Source organism: Lissotriton helveticus, chromosome 9, assembly GCF_964261635.1.
Source record: "Lissotriton helveticus chromosome 9, aLisHel1.1, whole genome shotgun sequence".
In the NCBI taxonomy this organism is placed as follows: Eukaryota; Metazoa; Chordata; class Amphibia; order Caudata; family Salamandridae; genus Lissotriton; species Lissotriton helveticus.
Genome location: NC_136070.1, coordinates 1,225,778,144 through 1,225,805,553, shown reverse-complemented (window position 1 = coordinate 1,225,805,553; position 27,410 = coordinate 1,225,778,144). Strand labels below are relative to the sequence as shown.

Genomic DNA, 27,410 nt, shown 5'->3' with positions numbered 1-27,410 from the left:
TACACGGTTAATGCGGTGGGGGGACCGGGTCACTAGCACCATTGCACTCCTCCTTCATTAACTACTCCACATGCCTGTCTTCAAAAGCACATTACTTACCTGTAACAGTAGCTTTGCAACATAAATCCTGATGTCCATTTGTGTATATTCCAAACATCAATATATCTGTAAAGCCACTGAAATTATATGGCTGACGACCACCCAAATATATGGTCGGGTTGACTAAATTATGCACATTAAAAATGACAAATTTACGGTGCCTTGTCTGTATGCTAAAGATCGCAATGCAAAACCCGTAAACACATATCGTTTTCAAAGTATAAGTTGTGCATAAACCATTCACAAGCACTAACAGGGCGGCAATAGCTAATTATTCCCATCTACATACAAAATAATTTCATAGCATAGCACCACTTGCGTTCAAATGTATTTATTACATGTATCAAAATTAACAGTACTTCGTCCACAATAAAAGATGAATAACTACAACTAAACAATAAAAAATATTTGCCAAACTCGTACGGTGCCACTTTGACCCTTTAACAACATCCCACCCTTATTTCTACAGTTTATATGCTTTATGTTGTGCAAGCTAAACAGAAAACACCCTGTGTGAAGCTACCGCATAATTAAAACGCATGCATCTCTTCTCTTAGAAATTAAAGTGTTAAAGCGGCAGTAGCGGAGGCCCTATTAAAATTCAGATGATCAACTCTGTGTAACGCAAGTTACAAATTAACCAGTACCAAAACGGCTATACCTACATGTTTGCAGCTACACACAAACAATGGTTGTAGCTTTAAATTGAAACAGAATCAATTTGTTAAATTAAACTTAAAACTTCGTTTTTTTTTGTTTACAAAATTGCTTTCACGAGGTTTGTAACTGTGTTAATTACATAAAATACATAAACATATGTTATGGGGAAGAGAGCAGGCTCAAAGTCTGCTGTAGTGTAAGTTTCGGTGTAAAATTCTACACTTCAGAAAGGATTCCAGCACACGCTAATGAAGCGTAAACAAGCCGAGCAAGACATTGTGAAAGTAAAGATAAGAGAAAACTAGCCAGAGTCCACGAAAGTCTCTTGTTACAGACACAGGCTACAGCGTGGGAAACAAGCACCGTTTGTGAAGCATCACCATACAAAACCTGACGGCGATAATGCATTCCATTCAGACTTGCATAATCACGGTTTCACTCCCTCAGTCCTAAACGCCAAACGGATTGCAATAAGCCTTCGGTGACATTTACTCAAACACACGCAGTTAGCAGGGGCGGAGCGGGGAGAGGGTGTTAAGCAGCAGGGGCCTTTGAAGTGAAGCTAAGCTTCACTTCAAAGGTGTGGGAGGAGTGCGGCAGAGGGAACAGACGGCGATTTGGTGATGTGCACGCGCATTTTAGGTCAATGCGCAAGCGCATTGACCTAAAAGCCACGGGCACAGCACCAAATCGCCAAGTTGGGTAAAGTCTGTTTAGGCCCCTATAGAGCTTCGCCAGCTAGGCGCTTGCGCCCAGCAGGCGAGCCCTAAAAAGGTCACAATAATCAACACAACTACATTTTGGTGTTAAATCATACCTATTCATAACCGCCCGTCAATTGGTTGGGTCAGCACACCCATTAACACAGCTAAAATACGTTAACACTGACAATAACTGTAGCTCTCGAATTGCTGAGACCTCTTGGCTTTACAAATGCTTGTTTTAAAAGTCACCCTTCAGTAATGCCAGGTAGTCAAGGTCGTTGTTTCATTCCACCTTAGGTGCTTTTGTTCCCTCTGAGTTTCTGCTTTGTTCTCTTTTGAGTGAGTAAAGGGACTTTCATACTAGGTGGCGTGATAAGGTGGGGCAGTCGGCGTGCTGGTCTCTTTGGTGCCAATTCTTGCGGCTCAGCTGAGATAAAGGTGTGTTTAAAGCCTTTCTCCCTGATAAGGCACCTCATTCAGATTATTTCCCAGACGATGTCCCCAGGCGCTTGAGGAAATTAAAAATCTTCGTTTTATTTGACTTCCAGCCATCAACTGTCGGCACAGCAATTTGAAATCGTACAGGTCGGTCATAAGGCATCCATGCTTTAAAAACAAACAAACTTTATTTACCTTTTAACATACAGATTACAAACCAACACTCCACCCAGGGCCGGCTCTAGGCTCATGGTGGCCCTGTGCAGGGAGCGTAGGTGGTGGCCCCGGAAGAGGGAGTCCTGGCGGGGCGGAGCTCAGGAAGGTGTTTTAATAATACGTCCAGAAAAGTCGTTAGATGACCAGTACCTGCGGCTGCTCCTACCCTTCCGAATTCGTCTCAGAACGATACAATTTAGGAGGAGGGCATTGTGACACACGACATGAGGGACTGGGCGCACAGACAGCTGCAGTGCCAGGGCCATGACAGGGGGTCCGGACCCCCACAAAAATGCAGGAGGCCTGAGCCTGCAATGGGAGGGGGTTATTGTTAAACAAATAGGCATGTTCATTAAAAAAATAATCATATCTACAACTACAGGGGGTACAATGAGGTCAGTACACATGCTGCTGGTAGCCCTGTGAGTGGAGATGGGGTGGGGGAAGACTCACCCATCTCGTCCTCATAGCTGCCAAGGTTTCAGATTGCCATACGTGACATTTTCATAATTTCAGTGTAATTATGAGTGACTATGAGGGACACTTTCTTGCGGGCAAAATTAAGCAATGAAGACGATCAACACATGTAAATATCAGAAATAACACCACAAAGAGCGTTCCAATCAAAACACGTCAGTCTTTTGAATAAACTACTACGGCAACTATATCTCACAATGCAAGCTTTCCTCTGTGTGTGACCACAACGCTTTCGCTCTCTCTATCCCTCTCCTCTCTATCCTTTTATCCCTCTCCTGTCTCTTTTTATCCCTCTCCCCTCTGTCTCTTTTTATCCCTCTCCTCTCTCTCACGCGCTCGCTCTCTATCCCTCTCCTCTGTTATTATCCCTCTCCCCCTCTCGCACGCACTCTCTCTCTATCCCTCTCCTCTCTAACCTTTTATCCCTCTCCTCTCTGTCTCTTTTTATCCCTCTCCTCTCTCACACGCTTGCTCTCTAGCCCTCTCCTCTCTGTCTTTACCCCTCCCCCCTCTTGCACGCTCTCTCTCTCTATCCTTTTATCCCTCTCCTGTCTCTTTTTATCCCTCTCCACTCTGTCTCTTTTTATTCTTCTCCTCTCTCTCATGCGCTCGCTCCCTATCCCTCTCTGTCTCTTTTTATCCCTCTCTCCCCTCTCGCACGCTCTCTCTCTATCCCTCTCCATCCTTTTATCCCTCTCCTCTCTCTCCTCTCTAGCCTTTTATCCCTCTCCCCTCCCTGTCTCTTTGTATCCCTCTCCTCTCTCACGCGCTCAATCTCTAGCCCTCTCCTCTCTGTCATTATCCCTCTCCCCCTCTCGCACCAGGCTGCACTGTTTGTTTTGATATGAAAACATTAATTTTGAGTCATGTGTTCTCGATAGAGGCCATATCCGTAAAAAAAAAATGAAAACATTTTTGGCAAACAGCTACGCGTCGGCTCTCACTCAGCCTTACCTTGTGCAGTCTAAGTTGCTGCTCCAAAAATCCCAGCAACACTCTGTACTAGCCGCTTCTCTTGGGCCTACCTTCCTTCCACAGAGCAAGGCACCTGCTCCGGTCTTTTTTTTTACTGGACTTATTGCGCACTTTTAAGTGTTGCGCTGCAAATGTGCATGACTGACACTAGTGGTCCTGCTCTTTGCTTCTCTGAGGGTCACTGTTGTCTCGACTTTACTCAATTTTTTTAATGCTCATCTGTATACATGACAGAAATTAGGGCCCATTATGACTGCGGAGACCTGTACAGCTGCGATGAGAAGCAGCCTCACTCTGCCTGTACCTCCCGCTCTCGTCACAGTCAGACACAGGCTCCAGCACTCTCCCTCGACCGGCCCTCCAGCGCCTCGGAAATAATTATTTACTGGCTGGCAGGGGGCAGCCATAGATATTTTAGCCTCACTGCAACAGGCGGCCCAGTAGAAGGTGCAATCCGATCTGTAGTGCTGCCAGCCTGCCGAGCACCATGATTCCGGTGGCACTGCTGCCTGCAAACTAGTGAGCTCTGCAGCCAGCCTCTACCTCAGTCCCAGTTGGTTCCCTCAAAACCCTGGCAGCAGGACGTGACCTTACGTCCCCACTCCCCCCTTTCGGCGCTATGGCCAAGTTGTAACACGTGACGCAGCTCCTCCCCATGCGGTGCCCCCCCTCCCCAGTTCCGAACTTCATGGCACTTTGTCTCTGCTCATAGTGCCTGTGTGTGTCCCTAGGTTTTGCGCAAAAATGAACCCCCTTTACACTTTCGGCCTTTCTAGCTGCTCCACGGCCGCGGAGGGGCCCCTCGGAGCCAGAGGCCGCCAAATCCAGCCACCAGGGGGCCGCCAGTGCCACGATGTATCAGATCCTTCCGATCCGATCCTCGTCGTGGCGGCCCCTGGGGTGTGGTGGCCCTGTGCAGGTGCACAGTTTGCACATGCCTAGGGCCGGCCCTACTCCACCTGCCCTTTTACATATTGCAATATAATTTTTTTTCAGCCAGAGCACTTTACATCATTCCAAAGAAATGCCTAAAATGCAGACCTGGACTTGTGATTCTGGCATTCCATTCCATTATTTTAGCATGTCTTTGGGCCCGATTCACAGAATGAATTTAAGACTCAATCCTAAACTTACTACTATTTTGGTATTCACAGAATGCACTTACTACTTTTGGCATTCACAGAATGAATTTACTACTTTTGGTATTCACAGAAGTTAGGATTTAAGACAAACTTAAGACAGACTTAAGACAGACTTAAGACAAACTTAAGACAAAATCCTAACTTCTGTGAATACCAAAAGTAGTAAGTTAATTCTGTGAATACCAAAAGTAGTAAGTTCATTCTGTGAATACCAAAAGTAGTAAGTGCATTCTGTGAATATCAATATATTAGTAAGTTTAGGATTGAGTCTTGAGCTCATTCTGTGAATCGGGCCCAATGTCATTTCAAAAAGGTAAGAGAGTCTTTACAAGTTAGATCGGTATACCTAGCCTTAGATCGCCAGTCTGCAGGGTCTCAAGAAGAAGCATTTCGATGATGAGACCAAGCAAAATATCCAGGGTTGCTTTTGTTGCTGATCCCATGGAATTGTTTGGGGCTGAACGGCTTGAGTTGGGGCAGCTGAACTTAGGATGCAATGGAATGGAATGCTTGCTGGAGAAAGTTTCAGGGCTTAAGATTGATTCAAGGATTCCCACCCATAACTTTCTTTACAGTCTGGTTTGATACAGACATTCTAGGCGCTTCGTGAGAAACAATCATTTGAAAGTCAAGCAGAACTATGATACTGTGGGTTTGAATTACTTCTTTAAATATACTTCCTTTTTCATGTTGACCCATTAGCATCATTAGTGCAGTTTGACTTTACTGATAATTAAATCATTCCTTGTTTGCCATAGTCCTGGTTGCTGAAGGGGTGAAGCACATGCAACCCAGTGCAGGTAAAGGGTGCAGCTGAATCAGCACTCATGAGCCAGAGACTGGACACAACAGCCACCTATATATTCATTTTATTAAGTCAGCATTCTTGCTGTGATTTTTAAAGCAATTGAAACTGACATATGCTGACGTTTTGGACAAAAACACCCCAATAACGCCCTTCAAAAGTTCACAAAAGGATTCCCGGCAGTCATAAACGCATTTAACAAAATGAATTTCTCTGCCATGAGATCCTCAGTAGTAACTTTATTTCTGAATTAGGCCCGCTGGCTTCCCGTGCATTTGATGTGTTAGTAGACCTTTCCAATGTAAACTCTCTCTCTCTTCCTGTCTCAATGCCTCTCCCTCTCTCCATCCTCTTTTCACCGTCAGTCTCTCTCTATTCTCCTCCCGCTTACTCCCCTATATGGACTTAAATCTGTGTTTCTTCTCCCTTTCTCTTTGTTACACTCATGCTTTTTCCCCTGTCTGTTTCTGTTTTGTCTGCCTCGCACTCTTACACCAACCTCTGTGACGTCGACGCAAGCACCCTAGAAATAGAAAACGGCTGCAGCGGCATAATAACTGAACTATTCGCTCTGTATATTACGACATGGTGTTGCATATTGTAAGATATAAAGTCGAATTGTTAACCAGGCTCACAGCAGGTGGGCAACAGAAGCTGAAAATGCGTGATAATGCATTTTAATGCGTTGACGTGGACCACCACATTCAAATGCGTTAGTCTAACGCCTGATGCGTGGTACTTGGCAGGGCTGCTGCTTCTCTCACTCAGTTCTTTTCTTTCCTTCTCCGTCTTTCTCTTCCACTGTCTTCTCCCGCTCTGTCTCTTTGTCTCTCCCTCTCACTGCCAACCCCTCACTTTCTCTTACTCTCTCTCTTGCCCCAACTGCTCTCTCTGGCTCTTTCCCTATTCCTTTCTATTTTATGTATTTTACTCACCTTTGTCTGTCTTCTCAACTCCCGCCCTCTTATCCATCTATCTCTTTATGTCTCTCTCATTTCAGTTTCTCTGCCACATATGCAGGTGTTTACTCCTAGGAGTGAAACAATACAGATCCTCTCTGCCAATGTATGTGGCCTGTCTTTTCCTCAGCTTCTGTCCAGACTCATGAACCGGATCCGGCTCTCACAGGGCACTGCCCCTTTACACCGGGCCTGTGCCCACCAGTCCCAGCTCACAGGACCCAGCTCTCACAGGGCCCTGTCCCCACCGGTCCCAGCTCACAGGGCCCTGTTCCTCCAGTGGCGGTGCCTCCATTGGGGCGCTGAGGCGTTGCCCCACTAATGCACATGGCCCCAACATCGTCCTTTACAACTTGCTTGCTGGAACTTCTTAACCCCATCGCCGCGGGGCTAATTCCCCCCGCAGTGCTGGGGGAAGGGGGGCCACGCGCGGCGCCGCGGTGCTGATGACGTGCTCGGCTCGTCATGCAGCACGGTGCCGCTGTGCTGATGACAAGCTGAGCTCGTCATGGCCACGCCCGCTCAATGGAACACCCAGCACAGCGGGGGAATTATGCCCGCGTGGGCGTTCCGCGGAGGTCATGACGAGCTCAGGTCGTCATCAGCACAGCGCCACCGTGCTGCATGATGAGCTGAGCTCGTCATCGGCACGCAAGAGGTTAATGAAATTGTTCTTACCGCATATATTTCTGCCGGCGGCAGCGGGTCACCGGGCCACGCCCGAGTCAATCATGACACTAAGGGGGTGGGGCTGCGGCAGTATCAGGGTTTGACTGACAGTCCGAGTCAGTAAAGCGCAGCAGCATAGTGCGCATGTTTGGGCTTGGGCTGGTAATTTTTCTGACCAGCCCGAACATGCGCACTAGCCTGCACATTAGGAGACCGCGGGTTGCTTCATGCCACAGCCTCCGGTCTCCTAATGGGCAGGGGTGTGTCCCTGCTCAAGCCAATCCAGGCGTTGCTGGAGCAGCAGCTGGATTGGCTGAGGCACGCGTTCACTGAGCAGACTGGCTCAGTCCGAGGCTGGCATAATCGGCATTGGGTGTGCCATGTGTGGGTGGCGCTTGGAAACGTATGACCAATCTTTGTGCAGCTATGCAGACAGTGATTGGCCATTTTATTGTGACGTTGTCGCTCTCGTAGCAGACCGCGTGGTGCCACACACACGACACACCTTGTGTTCAGTGCGACCTGTGACCTTGCGATTTTGGCTCTGCCTGCTTTCTTACAATAAGGTCAGTAATGAATAAGGTATTTTATTGGTACAGTGCAATGCTTCTCTTGCGGGCGTGTGCATATGCGTGCGACTGCGATTGAGTGCACGTGTCTGTCTGTCAGTTGCTTGCGTACCCATATGCTTTCTTACATGCTCCTCCGGGGCCTTCTTCTCCAATCCCCCTATTTCAGTCCCTCATATCTAATGTTCCGATTTCGCCGTAAGTAGGCCACTCCCGCACGAGCCGCCGTCATCCACTGAGCTTCACATTAGTTAGTATTACAGGCTGATGACTCCCTGGGGATGGCCGCCATGCATGGCTCACTACGACTAGGCCCTGTACAGGCAGGGGGGCAGGAACGTGAAAATAACGCTTCATTATTTATACATTTCAGATTCTAGAGTAATTTCAAAGTTCAATCTGTAACTGTGTGCCAGATACTTAGTCAGTCACTGGATCACAGTGCTACCAACTTTTATGAAGGACACTGAGCTTGCGCGGATCAGTATGCCTGTACCTGTTCCAACGGATTAAGTTTAAAACATGTTGTGTGATCCACTAAGCTCTCCAGAATATGGGCCCCTCTTATCTTGCAGAGAAATTCACTCCCAATACCCTAGTACGTGCTCTCCGCTCCAGCAGTAAATTTCTTCTTGAAGTTCCTACCATCAGGAGGGCAAGACTGGGAGGGAAGGCCCTATCCTACCTTGGCCCTCGCCTCTGGAACAAACTCCCTGTTTCCCTCAGGTTATGTCCAGAACACGCCAAGTTCAGGAAACTGTTAAAAACCTTCCTGTTCCGCACTTACTAAGTATTCCAGGATCATCAACCTTCCTCAAGTGTCCGTTTAAGCGCAGGGATACTCCTTCGGAAGTCGATTCAAGCGCTATATAAACATATAAATAAATAAATAAATAAATAAATACCTTCACCAACGTGGATCGTGGAAGCTTACTTTTAGAAGATGGCGCCCAAAGGAATCTGTCATTTGAACAATCTTTCTCCTTCTATTGCTTAACAAAGAGCAACAATTGAAAAACGTGCAGTACAGCGAGGAATGGTCTCCTATCTGCATTACGTATGCTCCTTCACCATGCTTGCACCTGGTCAGACTATGCATTGAAGTGGGAAGGCCAGGCTGATTGCGATGTGTTCTTAGGCATATATTGTAGTTTATTCAGGAGCATAGGTAAGAGCATACAACCTCCCAGCTGACCAGACTCATAACTGCCAAGTCTGGAATCTCGCTGAGTGATGAAACCACTAAGAACATTGTTAAGCTCTAGAACGGTATAAGTAAAGGACACAAAGGAAGGGTTAAAGAGAACACAAGATTAAGCATTTACAACACATCGTAGTGCACTTCTATTTGTGAGAAAGTCAGGAATACCCAGAAGCACTGTCCTCGTATGTACACAGTACACTTAGGTCTGCTCGTTTACCATTCTGCCAGTGAACTCCGTGTCCTTATTATGGCACCCTCTCTGCACCTTCAGTATGAATACTGGACTGGTGATTAAGTAGTTCGCATTTCTTCCCGCGCTCCCTGGATGGAGCCAAAGGATGATAAATGCCCAGCTCATGGCGGGAGACGTGCCTGTGTGCTGTGTGTGTGAGTGTGTTATGTGTGTTGTATGTGCCTCTGTGTGTGCATTTGTTGTGTGTGCACTTGTGTGTTGTGTTTGTGTGTGAATGTGTCCTGAATGGTGGTACCTCTTGACTCTCCCAGGCAGGCACCGCACAAGAAAACAGGGCAGCACTGCAATTGCTCTTTAGACTCACAGACTGCTGTGCCACTATTTTTGGGGTTGTGTTTAGAATAAATACATATATATTTGATATATACCTTGTGTGGTGTCCTTTCATTTGGTACTCAAGGGATTATAATTGGTAAAACAACTTGCTTAACTCGCCTACTGAAGTCCTAGCCTGATGACTGCTGGTTCATGCTACCACTAGGATAGCTTTCTATAAGGTTGACTTTACAACCACCATCAACAAGGGTCGATTAGATTGGTGCAAGGTGCCCACTAGAATAGTGGACATCATATGCCAGGCTAACTTCCCACAGTGGTACCTCTTGACTCTCCCAGGCAGGCACCGCACATGAAAACAGGGCAGCACTGCCATTGCTCTTTAGACTCACAGACTGCTGTGCCACTATTTTTGGTTCCCAGTGCGGCTGGTTACGCAGTGTTTAGTGTGGGAACCGGAGCCCAGGCTCTATTTGCACTATAGTGCAGTGGGTTCATTGTGCGGTAGAGTAAGGTCTACCTATGCTGTAGTACCAGGGCCCGGTGACTAACAGAGGTGCAAGGGTAATGAGTTTGTTTCCACTGCAGGTACACAGTTGCTAGTTGTGCTGTAGTCCAGAGGCTCGTGTCAAGTTGTACTGTAGAGGGGGGCCTTCGCATATAGCTGACGCTGTCCTCCTGTAGTGCAGCCTTTAGGGGTTAGTTCTTTAGGGAATGGAGTCTAGATATTGTGTAGTGTGACTGTGCAGAGTGCTGTAGAAGACCACCTGGAACCCAGCTGTCTAGTATGGGGGTCGAGTGTTTAGTTGTTCTGTAGACGGTGTGGGCTGCAGGGATCTGGTTGAGCTGCATGAGTGTGTCTGTGCATGTCCTGTGCTCTGTTGTGCTTTAGCATGCCGTTCTGCTGCGTTCTGTGCTGTCCTGTGCATATATGCTGTGGTGCGCAGTGCTGCACGGTGCCGTGCTCTATTAAGCGCTGCTGTTTTGCATTGCATTGCACTGTGTACAGTGCTGTACTTTAATGTGCTGTGTATTGCTGTGTTATGTACTGTTCCGCTTTGATGTTCAATGCTTTATTCGAATGCCAAGGGTTTTTCCCGTATTGAATCGGATGTCCGGATTTGTGCTTTTGTCGTGTGCTATGTTGCACTGTTTTCTGGACTGTATTGTGCGGTAACGTTGTGCACTGTGCTTTTTATACCAGTCTTATGTTTGCTGCACAGTTCTGATGCTTGCTGGACTGTGCTGTGCTTTGCTACACTATACTTTGTGGTGTTTTACTATACTGCGCACTATTGATGTATACAGCAATGGCCAGCAGTCTTTGCTTTGCTGTACAGTGTTACACCAATCAGCGGCAGCTCCGCCACTGTTGAACTCACAGACTGCTGTGCCAGTGCTTGCAAACCGGATTCAAGCATACTTTGCTGTCACTGTAATTAATTAGTCTCGCATGAAGCACTGACTAAGCAGTGCTAAACCTTACAGACACTGTTATATAGCAACAGGCCTCAGTCTCCTTCTGGTAGTAAACGGGGGAAGGTCAACATTTTTGGTTTCACAGTGGGCTTTGGGAACAAAAGGTTCAAATTATGAAGAATAATTAAACAAAAATGAAATAAGGCAAGTCAGAGTGTTCGCAAAGTGGCTAGATTGATATTATTCAATCACACCATAACATATTAGCGCTACTTTGCAGAGTTTGTCAGTGAAGCAGTACTTTTGTTTTCTTGTTCTTTTTTAAACAGCATTGTTTTCCCTGGTGGGGAAGTGCACCAATCTTGGGGTCCTGCAATAACTGATGGATGGGTGGATTGGTTACCATGTTCTTCCTGCTTACATTTCACATGCTTTACTTTGCTTTTTCCATGATGCTGGTACTCTTTATTTAGGCAGCATATTGCTTTATTGTCTAGTGCGTAATTTGAATGGAGTTGCAAGTATATTATGGTTTTAAAAGCACTCACTACCACCTTCCTGCCCTCTAACAATTTACAGAAACAATAAAAATGTCATGATAACGCTGATGGTTAATGTTTTTACTAGAGAGAGATCAGAGTTGTGTCTAGTGGAAGGTTTGACTCATGGAAAGATAGCACAGAAGGTTAATGTGCCTGCGGCAAAGAACATGTACCTGATGCAGATCACAAAATGCACATGAAGTAAATAGGTCAGTGAGTCTCTAAGTCTGTTATGAAGCTCTGTGGTTATACTGAATAAGCAGCTACCTATGTTATATGACATCAATTTATTAATGTAATAACTGCACTTTCACAATTGCTTTATTAACCTTCCTGCTCTCAGGGCCCTGTCCCTACAGGGCTCAGCTCTCACAGGACCCTGTCCCCACCGGTCCCAGCTGACAGGACCATGTCCCAACTGGTCCTAGCTCACAGGGTCCTGTCTCTACAGGGCTCAGCTCTCATAGGCCCCTGCCCCCATCAGACCTGAATCTCACAGCGTCCTTTCCCCATTGGTCACAGCTCACAGGACCCTGTCTCCATCAGACCCAGCCCTCACATGGCCCTGTTCCCCACCAGACCCAGCTCTCAATGGGTCCTGCCCCATCAGACCCAACTCTCAATGGGCCCTGTCCCCGCTCACAGGGCCCTGTCCCTACAGGGCTCAGATATCACACAGCCCTGTCCCCATCAGACCCAGCTCTCACAGGGCACTGTTCCCCACCAGATCCATCTCTCACAGGGCTCTGTCCCCATCAGACCTGGCTCTCACAGCGTCCTTTCCCCTTTGGTCTCAGCTCACAGGACCCTTTCCCCATTAGACCCAGCTCTCACATGGCCCTGTCCCCATCAGACCCAGCTCTCACAGGGCCCTGTCCCAACTAGTCTTAGCTCACAGGTCCCTGTCCCTACAGGGCTCAGCTCTCACAGGGCTCTGTCGCCACCAGACCCAACTCTCAATGGGCCCTGTCCCAGCTCACAGGGCTCTGTTCCCATCAGACCCAATTTTCACAGGGCCCTGTCACCATCAGACCCAACTCTCAAAGGGCCCTGTTCCCATCAGACCCAACTCTCACATGGTCCTGTCCCCATCAGACCCAGCTCTCACCTCACCCTTTCCCCTCTGTTCCAAGCTCACAGGTCTCTGTCCCCGTCAGGCCCAACACTCACAGAGGCCGGTCCCCACTGGTCCCTGCTCTCAAGGCCCTGCCCCAATAGGGCTCAGATCTCACAAGGCCCTGTCCCCTTCACACCCAGCTCACAGCGCTCTGTCCCCATCAGACCCAGCTCTCACAGGGCCCTGTCCCCACCGGTCCCAGCTCACAGGGCCCTGTTCCGAGCAGACTCAGCTCTCACAGGAACCTGCCCCATTAGACCCATATCTCACAGGGCCCTGTCTCCATCAGACCCAGCTCTCACAGGGCCCTGTCTCCATCAGACCCAGCTCTCACAGCACCCTTTCCCCTCAGTTACAAGCTCACAGGTCTCTGTGCCCATCAGGCCCAACTCTCACAGGGGCCTGTCCCCACAGGTCCCTGCTCTCAGGGCCCTGTCCCTATAGGGCTTAGATCTCACACGGCCCTGTCCCCATCAGACCCAGCTCTCACAGGGCCCTGTCCCCACTGGTCCCAGCTTTCACAGGGCCCTGTCCCCACTGGTCCCAGCTTTCACAGGGCCCTGTCCCCACTGGTCCCAGCTTTCACAGGGCCCTGTCCCCAACGGTCCCAGCTCTCAGAGGGCCCTGTCCCCACCGGTTCCAGATCACAGGGCCCTGTCCCCACTGGTCCCAGCTTTCACAGGGCCCTGTCCCCAACGGTCCTAGCTCTCAGAGGGCCCTGTCCCCACCGGTTCCAGATCACAGGGCCCTGTCCCCACTGGTCCCAGCTTTCACAGGTCCCTGTCCCCAACTGTCCCAGCTCTCAGAGGGCCCTGTCCCCACCAGTTCCAGATCACAGGGCCCTGTCCCCACCAGACCCAGCTCTCACAGGGCCCTGTCCCCACCGGTCCCAGCTCTCAGAGGGCCCTGTCTCCACCGGTTCCAGATCACAGGGCCCTGTTCCCATCGGACCCAGCTCCCACAGGACCCTGTCCCTATTAGACCCATGTCTCACATGGCCCTGTCCCTACAGGCCTCAGGTCTCACAGGGGTCCTCATCCCATCGGTGTCAGATCTCACATCCATTCAAAACGTTCTCTTCTCTGCCCTCCACGACTATTTATCTACTTCTGTAGAAATCAGGAGAAAAGTCCACCCAATATGTATGTTTTCTTGTTAAACATTTACTTGTCATTTATATTCTTAATCTTTCCATCTCTGGCTGTGTCCATCACCCACTGTCGAACACCAAGAGATTGCTGTCCAGTGTGAGCAATAATGTACCACTATTTCAAAATGGGTTATTTACTTCTTTACATCAAAATAATGTGTACAGAGCTCTTCACGTGAGCTACAACTTAAATTAAACTCAGAGTTTTGCTAGCTGTAATCTTTCTGTATTTTTTTCTTGAGGAAGAAAAAAAAGTGATTTTCCAATTTTCTGTACTGTGATGCATATTAGTGGATGTACGAAGCATTTTGATTTGCTTTCCAAAAGATATGTTGCTGCCCCCAGCTAGGCCAAGCAAAATAACCCAACCAAGAAGCAAAAATAGATTTACTAATATTTGACGCAAGGCAGCACATTAACTAAAGCTGAAAAATGCACCATATTCAGTAATTTGTGGCTCATTGTTTCTCCCCCAGCGCTGGCACACTTTTGGCGGCCATGTGTCAACGCACACACCATTGTGCCATACTGCAAGGTACTATGCCCCCCCTAAAAGCATAGGTTTTGTACTGGAAGTAAATAAAAGTACTGCGTTGTGTGAATGGGATATAACAGAACAGAGCCATATCTACTAAGCAGTGGCACTGTTCTGTTCTCTGCTTGTGCTCACATGCTTTATGTTGCCATGCACAAATGCAGGACCCATATGCCACAGTGCTATGGTCTCTGCATTGTCTGGAGCATAGTTTTTGTACTGGAAGGGTTCCCTTTCAATACAAAACTATGCTGTAAGTATTTTCCTCCTTTGTATGTGTGCTGTACAATAGAGCACTCTTGCAAAGTTGGGAAAATAAGAAGAAATTAAAACACTTCTCCTTGTTATGCATGTCTTGAGGAGGCATAAGGTTCGGCAGGAATCTGTATTTACGAATTTATGTAGATAGAGAAGTGCAGCAAAATCCATGGGTGGTTGCATGGGAATGTCCATGTATCACCCATGGAACGCCTCCTTGTCGCAAAGTAATGCAAAGTATCACCTATTGCTACTTTGCATTACTTTGGGAGACTTACTAACGCAAATCATGATTTACGTTGGATAGTAAATCCCAGCCCAACTCTTTATGATAGTTTTACGTCACTTTTGTGACACACACCTGGTACAAAACACCACCAAATCCCGGCCATATAGGCTAAGGTCTCGGTTATCATTAGTGCAGCATGTGCAGTGGCACTGGGTCATAGATGAGCAAGTGGCCCACCGAGTAGCAAAGCCCAGGTACATGGTCCAGCAGGCCGGGGGAGGCCTTCCCTGCACGTCCGGGCCCAGGTGCACTGACCGGGCTCCGGGGCCCCACCTGGCACCAGGGTAGGCACTTCCACCCTGGGTTCTGTCCCCTGGCAAGCCCCATGGCCAAGGTCTCGGGTCGGGGTACACTGGGCCCCGGAGGCCTCCCTCTGCTTCGCCTGCATTTTAAGGTGTTTTTGGGCGCTGGTTCAAGGCCATTCGGGGCCACCCACGCAGGCCCATGCCTGAGGCCAGGTGTGGCTCTGAGCCATGGGTCTGCCAAGCCCCCGTACGCTCCAAGAACAAGCAGAAGCCCTGTTTGTTAGGGCACAGCGCGACCAGACAACTGTTTTTTGAGCCCAACTATACGGTTGCATGCAATACTTTCCAAAGGCACTACCAGATGGCTGAGGCACCCTGGAAGTCCAGATAAGAGTTAATTTGCCTCCCCGATCCCAGCCAGGAGGCTGGGCGCATTTTCGCCTTCAGTCTCTTCTGTCACTCAGTGCAGACAGATTACAGGAAAGGGGGGTATTTTTGCTCTTGATTACTTGGGAGAGGGTATCTCAGAGCCCCTTGAGGTTTTGCGGTTCTGAGGCAGGCAAAGCCAGGAAAACGGCCTGCCCGCCGGGGTCTCCAGAGGCCTGGGTCCACACTTGCCTCCCAGCCCTTTCGGATAGGCGTTTCATCTCAGGCTGCCTTCCCTGGGAGCAGGCAGGGACATGAAGCTACATCCCTGTGCAGGGCGGCCTGCCTGGGGAGGGGCCAGACGATGCTGTGTACTGCGATCGATTGGGCATGCTTGGTCTGTTTACATATGGACCATATGGCTAGCCTTGGCTGTTGTTTCAAGCAAAGCGCTTCCACCCTGCCAGGGACTGTACGACTCGAGGGCCTGCAGCTTGGTGGAGGCCCTTCCCCTACCCAGCAGAGTGAAGGCCAAGCAGCCATGGCAGCCTGCGCCCCCCCAGTGGTCTGACCAGAGTGGAGGGGGTTGGGTGGTGCTAAGTTCCGGGCAGGCGCCTGACGGTCCAGTTCTCCGTGTGCCACACTGTCACCCTCCTCCGCCCAGCGCATTTCGACAACAGCTCAGAACTACTGTTCCGTGGGGTGTCACTGAATCTTGTCTTGCTCAGGCTATGCCTCGGCCCGCCTCTCTCTTCCATGAAGACGGCTGGGTCTGTCGGTGCCCGTGTGACTGCACCTGTCCCCCCAGCAAGCCCCCCAGGCGGGTGAACTTCCCCAGCAGGCTCTCAAGGGGTGCAAAGGTTGGTCACGGCTCCCAACAATCCTGTCCAGCAGGTGCGGCTACCTAGTTGATCCTGCCAGTAGCATATGCTTGTCTCAAAGATAAAGCCATGCATGTGTAAGTACACATGGCCCATACAGTGAACCTGCGAATGGCTCATTAAATCAGGTATGGTTCCTTTGATCACTCCATCTGTTACTTACTGATAAATGTGGTAATTCTAGAGCTAATACATGCCGATGAGGGGTGACCTCCTGGGATGCATGCATTTATCAGACCAAGACCAATCCGGGCTCACTCAGCTGCTTTGATGACTCTAGATAACCTCGGGCCGATCGCATGTTCCTGTGATGCTGACGATATTTTCGGATGCCTGGTCTACCAACTTTAGATGGTACTTTCTGTGCCTATCATGGTTACCACGGGTAACAGGAATCAGGGTTTGATTCCGTAGAGGAAGCCTGTGAAACGGCTACGCCATATTAGGAAGGCATCAGGTGTGCAAATTACCTGTTCCCAACTCGGGGAAGTCAATCAATCAATCAATCAATCAATCAATCAATCAATCAGGCATTTGTATAGTACGGCTACTCAACTGTGAGGGTCTCAAGGCACTGGGGGTGGGTTGCTGCTGGTCGCACTGGGTGGAGGATCATGCAAAGAGCCAGGACTTTAGGTCCTTCTTGAATTGGGTCAGCAACAGGGGTTGCCTGAGGTAGAGGGGCAGGGTGATCCAGGTCTTGGCGGCGAGGTAGAAGAATGAGCTTTCTCCATTTCTGGTCTTGTGGATCCTGGGCACGGAGGCTAGGGTGAGTTGGACGGAGCAGAGTCATCTGCCGGGTATGTGGAATGCGAGGTTCAGGTATGCTGTTCCTTCATTATGCAGTGCTTTTTAGGCATGAGTGAGGACCTTGAAGGTGATTCTCTTGTTGACTTCGAGCCAGTGGAGTTTTTGGAGGTGTTGCATAATGTGGTTGCGGTTGGGGATGTTAAGACCAGTCTGGCTGCAGTGTTTCATGAGCTGTTTCTGGGTGACACTGGCGTAGAGTGCTTTGCCGTAGTCGAGTCTGCTGGCGATGATTGCGTGGGTGATCATCTTTTTGAATTTTATGGGGATCCATCTGAATGTCTTTCGAAGCAGGCGGAGTGTGTGGAAGCAGTATGAGGGAATTGCGTTGATTTGGCAGTTTATTGTGAGCGATGGGCCCAGTATAATGCAGAGGTTACGTGCGTAGTCCATCAAGGGGGGGGGGATCACAGAGCAGCTGGCCACCAGGATTCGTCCCAGGCTGAAGGGGTGACTTCCAGGTTGAGTAGTGATGAAAAATAACAATTCAGAACACTTTCGAAGCCCTGTTATTGAAATGAGTACACTTTAAATTCTTTAACGAGGACCCATTGGAGGGCTAGTCTGGGGCTAGCAGCCATGGTAATTCCAGCTCCAATAGCGTATATTAAAGTTGCTGTAGTTAAAAAGCTAGTAGTTGGTTCTTGGGATTTAGCTGGTGGCCTGCAGCGAGGCGGGGTACCCTGTCCAAGCCCCTGCCTCTCGGCTCCCCTTGATGCTCTTGACTGACTATCCTGGGGGTCCGAAACGTTTATTTTGAAAAAATTAGAGTGTTCAAAGCAGGCCCGCCGACTGAATTTTTCAGCTAGGAATAATGAAAGAGGACTCCCGTTCTATTTTGTTGGTTTTCGGAACTGGGGCCATGCTTAAGAGGGATGGAGGGGCATTCGTATTGTGCAGATAGAGGTGAATTTCTTGGACTGGCTCAAGACGAACCAAAGTGAAAGCTTTTGCCAAGAATGTTTTCTTCAATCAAGAATGAAAGTCGGATGTTCGAAGACGATCAGATGCCGTCGTAGTTCCGACCTTATAATATGCCGGCTAGCGATTCGGCGGTGTTATTTCCTTGTCTCACTGATAAGCCCCCGGGAAACCATAGTCTTTGGGTGTCTGGGGAAGTATGGTTGCGAAGCTGAAACTTAAAGGAATTGACGGAAGGGAACCACCAGGAGTCGAGCATACCAGCCTAATTTGACTCAACACTGGAAACCTCACCTATCCCGGACATGGGAACGATTGCCAGATTGATAGCTATTGATTGGTTATGCGGGTGGTGGTGCATGGCCGTTCTTAGTTGGTGGAACAATTTGCCTGGTTAATTCGTATAATCAACGATACTCCTCCATGCTAATTAGTTATGCGACCCCAGCTGTCGGCGTCCATCTTGTGCAGAGGGGTCTGGCCATCTGGTCACCCTGCAGGTGAAACATGCTCCCATCCCTGCTCCCAGTGGCTCAGGGACAGATGGGGAGTCCCACATGATGGTCAGCAAGTGGTAGCGGCAACCTCCCACATGCCCACATGAGGGACAAATGGCGTTCAGTCTCACAAGATTGAGCAATAACAGGTCTGTGATGCCCTTAGATGTCCGGGGCTGAAAGTGCACTACACTGAACAGATCAGCGTTTGTCTACCCTTTGCTAACAGGTGCAGGTAACCCGCTGAACCCTGTTAGCGATAGGGATTGGGGATTGCAATTATTTTCCATTAACAACTATTTCCCAGTAAGCGCGGGTCATAAGCTTGCATTGATTAGGTCCCTGCCCTCTGTACACACAGCCCAATGCTACTACTGATTGGTTGGTTTAGTGAGGTCCTCGGATCAGCCCTGCTGGGGTCGGCAATGGCCCTGGCAGAGCCCTAAGAAGATGATCAAACTTGACTATCCACAGGAAGTAAAAGTTGTAACAAGGTTTCTGTAGGTGAACCTGCGGACAAATCATTAATGGCGGATCGGCCTGAGCTGCTGACAGCACCAGTCGGAAACCCTCGGCCACCTCCCAGATGGAACATGCAACTGTAGTCACAGGGCCTGGCCCTGCCCTTGCATGCCCTCTCCAGTGGAGCGGTCTACGGCCACTGGGGCACTTCAGTGTGGACGTGGTGTGGGGTGGGCTCCTCCACTGGGGAGGAACCTACTGATGAACGTGTGAAGCCCTGGGCATGGGGTCAGCCCTGACCTCTGCCCCTCTGGAAGAGAAGCAGCTGGGCCTGTTACGGGACCCGGGCTTCTCTCTGTGGAAAGTGTGCAGGATGGGGAGCCACCTGGCTCTTCCCTTCTGGCGCCTCGAACCAGGGCAGGGGGTGGGCTACCCACCAGCCTGCCGGCATGACTTTGTGCTGCCACCCAAGCCGGGGACTGATGACGCGGTAGGGATTGAGCCCGGTAGGGGGCGGCAGATGTAAAGGTGGGGCGACCCTCCCTTGTTGCCAGGTACACAAATTGTCCTGGTCATGTGTGGCCGGGCTGAGGTTTTTCAGACTTGTGCGGTCCCTCCTGGTCCTCTGGGAGGGACCAGTGGTGGTGGGGATGGCTGCTCAAGTCGATTTGGTAGCCCCCATACCTGTGGGGCGGGGAAGAGGGTCTCCCAGGCTGAGCGCCTAGTAACGCTCTTCAATTCGGGGAGGCTGACTCCTAGAGGGGAAGCCTTGAACCGAGTGCGGATGGAAGGGGGCCACCTCCATCTCCCTTTGTGCACCACATGTTCCTGGGGTAGGCATATGGAAGGTTGCCTCTACCACTTGCTGACTATCACGTGGGCCTCATCCTCCTGACCCTGAGCCACTGGGTACAGGGATGGGAGCATGTTTCACTTGCAGGGTGACCAGATGGCAAGACCACTCTGTACAAGTCGCGTTGAGGCAAGCAGCCCCGGGAAGTAGTCTCCTGAGCACTGCCTCAGAGTGCAAGACTACTATTGCCAACATTGGACTGCCCTGTGCCTGGGTCCTGCGCCCAGTTGTCCCAGGCCATCTGTTCACTAGGTCATCTTGGGGCATCTGGTTGCAATGCTGCACGACCAGATGGCCTGCCAGTCAGCCGGCCGGGCTAACTCCAACTTTTGTGCTCCCTCCAGGGTTCTGTATGCTCCCACTTTGTGGGGTCTTAATAGTCGAGGAAAATGGCTTCCCAGTCAGCCCAGCGAGGAGAGGATGTGGCCTGGGCTTAACCCTCCTTGGCTCCCCAGGCTCCAAAAAGGTGGAAGGCACCCACCGAATGCAGCACCGTGAACCCACGGTATGGCGGTGACAGTACCCAGGGCATGATCTTTCTTCCTGAAACACGAGCCCGGGAGAGCTCCGAGAACCCCTCAGCAGATGCCTGGGCCCGATCTCGTATGGCAGCGACTGTCGAAGTCCCGCGCCACCCACGAGGTACCATCGGCAGGCTTGTCAGAAGGCTTAGCATTTTCCTAAGAATAAGCAGGGCCTGGCAAAGGGAAAGTGTCAGGCCCAGGAAGCCCTCACCCTGCCTTTTCCGGCAGGGAGGCAAGCACGTGGTCGCGCCCTAGGTCAGTGCTCCGACAGGGCCCGGGCTCCATGCGCTGGCCCTCCATGCCGCCAAGCGTGCAGCAGGGAGAAACTGTCCCTGCAGTCTCCGACATGGGTCCTGCCTGGGTAAGGTCCAGACCGGACTCTGGTCGATCGGGCATAGTTGGGCCTATTTGGCAACTGTGGGCAGCTTGGTTGGAAACACCTGACTGTGGCCCCGGTGAGGGCTTCAGACCCACAGGACAGGGCTCCACAGGTTCAGGGAGCCAAAAGATCTGGGTCTGTGAACCCCCCAGGGGCCTGGGTTCCCTTCTCCGAGCTGCGGTGTCGTAAAACGGATGCTGCCACTGTTTGGCCGATTTCAGAGGATCTGAAAGGGGTCCTGGGCCCCCCGCCTGGCCATGGGGTGGGCATCCTGGTCCGGGGCTCCCTTCTCCAGCCTGCCTCGTAGCAAAGGGCACTGGACAGGGGTCCCGCAGCCCCATGGAGGCTTTCCCCCTTGGCTGGGCTCAGAAGCATGGAATGGGTCTGGGGCTCCTGAGGGTCCTGGAGTGGGAGCCCCCCCATCCTGCCAAGCACCCAGGAAAACCTTGAAGGATCTACAAATATGACCCCTTGCTGAATTCAGAATTTTGTTTACATTTCAGAAATGCATTGTATTGTAATTGCATTTATATAGTGCTTACTACCCCTGACGAGGTGTCGAAGCATTTTTTGGCGAGTAGCATGCTACTCCGGAACCCATAAAGGATTAGTGATGAATTAGTATAGTGACATATGAAAGTAATTTGAGTGGTGGATATGCTAGTCAGTTATTTGGATTGAGAAGAATAGTGGAGGGATAGAAGAGGGAAAAAGGTTTGCATTTATATAGCACTTGCTACTCCTGATGAGGTATTGAAGTGCTTTTTCAGCAAGTAGCATCCTACTCTGGAACCCATAAGGGATTAGTGGTGAATTAGTATAGTTAAATATGAAATTAATTTGAATGGTGGACATGTTAGTCTGTTATTTAGATTGTAAAGGATAGTGGAGGGATAGAAAAGGGAAGGATTAAAAAAATGTTTTGTTTGTTTTTGAGCTCATAGCAGTAGGAGGAGGCTTGGGATGAGTAAAATGCAGGTGGAGGGGGAAGAGCTAGAGGGAAGGGTTTAGAAAGGCTTGTTTTGGGGGATCAGAATAGTAAAAGAGGTTTGAGATGATACAAGGAAGGGTAGAGTAGGGAATAGTCTAGAAAGGATTATTTTGGGGATCATAGTAGTGGTATGGGGTTTGGGATGAATGAGAGAGTGGAGGTAGAGGATATATTGATAGAGGTATAGGGTTAGAAACGGTAATGCATTGGAAAGAGTAGTAGAAAGAGGTTTGAGATGAGTCAGATAGGTGAGGTAGAGGATATTTTGAGAGTGGTAAAGGATGAGAAATAGGGTAGTGCAATGGATATGCTGAAATAGAAGAAAAGTAAAAAATATAAAGATCCATAAGTACATGGAAGGCATATAGATGGATAGGTAGTATAAGTAGATTAAAGATGCATTAAATAAACTCCAGCTTTCAAGTGTTGTTGTACTTTAAATTAATTTTCTTTTTTTGTATTCAATAGTGGAGCAATTGTAGATAAATAGTTATGATAAAGATGTACCTATTTATGCAGTCACTTATATAATACATGTTAAAAACATAGAATAATGTAACTACCAGTAATACGTACATTTGTTAAGCAAATCTAATGAATATCTATATTTTTGAAAAACATAATGAATTTATACGTTTATACAAAGCAATACACATATATAGGTCCATATCTATAGTACAAATAAATGCTTATATACAGCGGGATATGCTATATATTTCTGTTTGCGTATGGCGGTTATGTGGGGAAGAGCCGATTCTTGAGTAGTTTTCAGAAGATAAGCTGGTTATCAATGGATCTTATGTTGAGTTCCATAGTTTGACTGCTTGAACAGAGAAGGATGTGCCACCCATGAATAGCTTTCCGGTATACACCTTGGGGTTCACACCCAATTCTATCACTAACTGGAAGGAGGTGGAACACACAAAAACATTTGGAGAAATAGGCTATGTCCCAGTAATACCAAAATTGAAGGCTGGGAAGATGGTGATTTTTGTACCGTAAACCCTTTGTTGAAGCCATTTGCAGGGGAAAAACTGACGGTTTTTCTGCTGCACTTGTTTCCCAAAACCCCCCACATTTAGCTGTATTTTGGCTAATTTCTCGGTCAACCTCTGGGGGATTCAACAAAGCCTGAGTACCTTTGGAATCCCCAGGATGTTGGTGAAAAGGACGCAAATTGGGCATGGATATCTTAAGTGGAAAAAAAAGTTATTGGGGCCTAAGCGTGAACTACCATATATAGCCAAAAAAGGGCTTATCACAGGGCAGGGAAAAGGCCTGACAGCGAAGGGGTTAATTTAGTGCTATCGTCAGCCAGCTACCAACTGAAATTAATAAAATGTTTCAATCTTGTGCTAGACGAATTTCAGAGAACCACAACCACCAAGACCATCCTGGGTGCCATGCCTGATTACTGCACTCCTTCCAGACCTCTTCAGTCCTGGAGGTTATAAATATCACTCAGGGAAGACATGTCTCATCTACTTGCAGTTCCTTTGGCTGGCACAGAGAATCCGGATTAAGTCACTCATCACACTTGACCGCAGAGGCGGCCTGACTATGGAAGCGCTATCTACCTCAACCTACCAGATAAGCTCATAAGATGGGTTCAGCCAGTGCAGAATGTGCAGCTCAACTTGTCCTGTGCTCCAGACATTGTGACTACATTACCTTCATTCTTAGAAGTCTCCATGGATTCTGGTTAAGAAAGCTGTTTTACCTAAGGCTTTAGCTTATATCTCTTCTTCATCCTTCTTGACTGCTAAATTCTAGTTAAACATCCTCAGGTCAGTTTCTATGAAACCTTCCCCAGTCTAAATCTGTTTCGTCCGGCGATAGGACCATTCCTATTGCAGCAGCGAAAGAGTGGAACAAACTGTCCATGAAGCTCCTTGGAACTAGCTCTATCTTCTCTCCAGGGGCGGCCTTAGGCACGTGCAAGCTGTGCACCTGCACAGGGCCACCAAACCCTAGGGGCCACCACGCCAAAATATATCCTTAATATAATAATCCTCTGAGGATGGATACATATTTGTGTGGCGGCCCCTGGCAGGGATTTGGCGGCCTCCGGCTCTGTTCCACTTCCAAACACCCTGGCCGCCCCTCTCTTCACTGGCCTCCGCGCTCCGCCCCGCCCGGACCCCCTCTTCCGGGGTCCCCTACCTACGCTCCCTGCCCAGGGCCACCATGAGCCTAGAGCTGCCCCTGTTCTCTCCTAGACATTTGGAAAAACCTGGAAACTCTGGTTTAATCAGTAAAGTATAAAATGGAGTAAGATGCCTGATTTATATCAATATTTTCTTGTATAGTGTCTAGGAGCTTTGGTATATCTGTGCTTTACAAATGGTAATAACCTAATATAACACTATTCGAAAGACCGGTTACAGACATTGCATCCAGCGAGAGATCTTAGATGTAGTGGCTGTGCATTTTGACATTGTCATAATATAATTTGCTTTAGAAAGATGCTATAAACACTTTTCTGTTAGTATGTTATATTCTTCTACTGCTTCGATGTCCGTGTGAGGCGCTCTATAAATAACTATGAAAACAGACATGATGATGAAACATTTCTCTTCAACAGTGTCTCCAGCTACCAAATAAAAAATAGACAGTTTTAAAATCATTTAACACTTATTTGCAACACTACAAAGATTAGTTAAATCAATGTATGCGCACCAGCGAGGTTTGTGTGTCAGAATACCACGGCAGATGTATCATCTGACATAAATATTGCGAATTAAATATAATTTATATCTATTATATATATATATATATATATATATATATATATCAGCTCACAATTTCCCCTAAGTACGAAGGAAACGGCCGCACTCTCGTGGTGAGTTTTCAATCTTCAAAGTTTATTTTAGTACACAAACAGGACGCGTTTCGGCATATGTGCCTTAATCCACTGTGTCGACGCAAAATGGGGCCTCCCGCCCTTTTATACATTTAAAGTCCAGTTTGTTTGCTGAGAAGCCCACAGTTCATGAACCTAGAAAGCGGACAGGACATTAATCCTCGTTGGGGGCCATCTTTGAGTTTGTACATTTCCATCTTATACAATAGTTTGTTTGTATTTACAACAGTGTGAGATTCAGAAATAACTCAAATTTCATTTATACTCAAGTAATACAATCTCTAGGTCCTTCATAATTAATTACAGACTAGATTCTTATAATTATTAACGACAGTTCAGCCCGCTTTGTCAGTCACACAAACAAGATAATTGAGCCCTGGATGGGCATAGATAAATCTCTATACAATATTTACAGAAATGATTAACCCTGAATGGGTAAGATAGTTATTTTTTGAGGATGTCGGGTGTGTTGCTCGGGATTAGGTTCATTCAAACCATTGCTCTTTTTACATCAAATCCCTGAACAAACTTATTATTTATCATGATACAAGAAAATCTCACAAAAATACAGGCACATCTAATATTCGAACTTTGGAGCATTGTGGCTCAAGGTGTATAGATAATTCTTCTTCAGAATTGAGGCCAAAGGGAATAATAGTACGTAAATCAATTATGTATCTCGATTCGAGTCTACGTAATTTTTGTTCCCTATTACCGGCCCGTTCGTTGGCGGGAACGTGGTCAATGCAGAAAAATTTAAGGAGTGTGCGATCACTATTGTGACATTCTGCGAAGTGCCTGGCCACTGGGTATGAAGGATCTATATTCTGAATGGCACGGGCGTGTTCCAGGATTCGACGCTTTGTCGGATGTATCGTACTTCCTATGTACATTTTCAGGCATGGACATATCAAACAATAGACGCAGTACGGTGTTGTACATGTTAGGAATTTATTATTCTTCCTCATCTCTTGTTTGCCTGGGATCTTATAGGTAAGGACTTTAGAGCTGCTCTTACAAGCCTTGCATTTGGAGCAAGGGAAGAATCCTTTATATATATATATATATATATATATATATATATATATTGTAGTGGGTGTAGATTTTCTATTATTAACCCTAATGGGGACAATATTCTTGTGAACAATATTTAGGACTCAATGTTTATGCCAGACTATGTTCTGAAAATAATATTCCGGTCCTATAGGAGAGAGAGTAACTACAGACCACATATAAGTGTACAGAACATTGACTGTTGACCTTGAGTAGAAGGGACTTGATTGCCCTTTTATATTACTAATATTAATTGTAATTACTATCAGTGGGAAGCACAGTAGAGAGAATGAATCATATGTAAACAGATCTACCTTCAGGAGATCAGAGATGGACTGTTTTGTGAATTAGTCGCTGAATTTCTCAGCGATTCTAAGATGACTTCATCCATTCTGATTATGTAACTATTTCAATGATGCCTTAGGTTTGCAAATGAAGGCTGAAGCTCCTTGGAGTGACTGGCAAAGTCCATGGACACTAATGGGTTAATCTGTTCACATTACCCAGCATGCTCGCCTCCAAAGTCTGATGCAGCCTCTGAGGACCAGGAGTGATGGAAGGTGATGTTGTCAGAGAAGTGTCAGCTTCTCATCAGTGAATGCCACTGGATTGGTTCTTAGTTTCATTCCTAAAATCAATGGCTAGCAGGTCGATCCCTTTCTTGGCGGCATAGGATTTAGAACTTCGGGGCAGATTTACAAGCCCCATGCAATACTTTTGCGCTGCGTCACTTTTGTGACGCAACGGCGGCGTAAAGAATGCTGCAAATTTACATGACAAGTCCAGGGAGATGCATCACGTTGTAAAGCCCTGCATGACATTATACCTGTGTCAGGTATATTGTCTGCAGGGTGGGCGTTTCCCATGCAGGAATGCCTCGTAAAAGTGACGCAGTGAAATCTACAAGATTTCACTGTGTGACTTTTAGGATGCTACTGCGTCAAAACCTTATGCCTGCTTCAAGCAGGCGTAAAGGAGTGACGCAGTGTATTGGGAACAGGCTGCAACACGTATTGCTGGAGTTGCGTTGTGCTTGCGACACAACTCCAGCCATGTGTGACTTTTCCGCTAACATTTGCATCAGAATTTCTGATGCTTCTGTCAATCCTTGATCCATAGTGCGCCGTATTGTAAATACGGCGCATCTATGATGGCGCAAGGGTTTTTCACGCAGGCTCAGGGAAACTGATGCATCTGTACAGATGCTTCAGTTTCTTGTAAACCTGCTCCTTCCTTCTTATAGAATGGTTTACAGTCATGTAGAACTGGGGAGTCACAGAGCCAATGTTGAGAGGTGTGGGTCTGTTCTGACCACGTAGAAAAGAAGTGGTGTTACCAGCAAATGTTCTGAGATAATATTGAAACTGGGAAGGCCTTTTAATTCAATAAAACAGAAGCAAGTGGAGTGAGTTGTCTTCACGGTTGCATATGGGCCAAGGCTGGCTTCTGTGGGAGAGAGTTGAGAGCCTTGCTGGCAGCTCCCTTTTCCATAAACAATTCTTATCACACTCCACTTTACTCTATAGAAACGCTGTTTACAGAGCCATGTAAACAAAGAGATATTTCCTGTACAAAGGGAAACCTTTTAGGGCCAGCAAACAAACAATTAGTACTCATTGTCACAATGAACCCAAATGCACTTTGTCCTACTGTGAGGTGAATTTCTCATATTTTCAGAATTGTTCGTCTGCAATTGCAGCCCATCGTGAAGGTGATGGAAAGGTGAGAGCTGTTGTAAGGTGTGTGGCCTCTGCTGGTGTAAGTGTCATAAACAGAAAAGATATGCACCCTGGTGACTTTGTGGTGAGGCAG

At 48.0% G+C, this 27,410-nt stretch overlaps 1 protein-coding gene and 1 pseudogene across 6 annotated transcripts in view; both read left to right on the top strand.

Moving 5' to 3' along the window:
* The window catches only part of LOC144782386 (sodium- and chloride-dependent taurine transporter), a 316,730-nt gene that overhangs the window by 17,054 nt on the left and 272,266 nt on the right, over positions 1 to 27,410 (top strand). The window lies entirely within an intron of this gene.
* Positions 16,269 to 19,000, top strand: LOC144783622 (18S ribosomal RNA; annotated as a pseudogene).